Raw genomic sequence first — 786 nt, 5'->3', positions numbered from 1 at the left:
ATCTGGACTGGTGGTATTGTATGATCAGAAATATTTTCGCATGATCAACCAATCAATTAACCAATGTAATCGATCAACGTATATATCAATCAACAATTTATTGCTCACATATACCCTCTAATCATATATCATTGGAACACGTAGATTTACAGTTATCCATCTGAAACATTTTCGGAATGCTCAGGTCAACATAACTTTGACCTTTGACCTCTAGGGTACATATCAGAATTACATGTATAAGTTTCTTTAAAAATAAACCCCTGATACATTTGAAACTTTGACAAGTGGTTCTGAAAAGTCATGAAATTACCTTACAAATGATATATAATATAACCCACTTTGAAATCACTACCTTCAATTATTTGCCCATATTGTGCCATAGATGTTATAATGTTGGAAGCTGAGCCATAAAATTCCATGTAGTGGGGCAGCTATGTTTTTGGATTGTAACTTTGGTGATAGAGGCACCAAATTGCACCCACACAGCTAAAACAGGGTTTTAAAAAGATATGTAGATACATGTCCATCACAGTATTCACGCATTAACCCCACAGAAGTCAATAATCCAGGGTAGGCAACAACACATCCGCCACGCTGACCATCACGGGGGCCCCACGGGGGTGTCTGCTTAGTCCCCTTAGTCCCCTGTTAGCAATTTATGTTATTCTTCAATAACACAAATTCCAAAGCAAATCAGGGGGAGGAAAATAGGTTTATTCAAAGAGGACAAATCATACAGGGAGGTAGATTGCCATTCTCCCCTGTCCTCAGTGATGCTCTCTCAGT

The sequence above is a fragment of the Salmo salar genome, chromosome 01 (assembly GCF_965601325.2).
Source record: "Salmo salar chromosome 01, fSalSal1, whole genome shotgun sequence".
Classification (NCBI taxonomy): Eukaryota; Metazoa; Chordata; class Actinopteri; order Salmoniformes; family Salmonidae; genus Salmo; species Salmo salar.
This window is presented reverse-complemented; position numbering follows the sequence as displayed.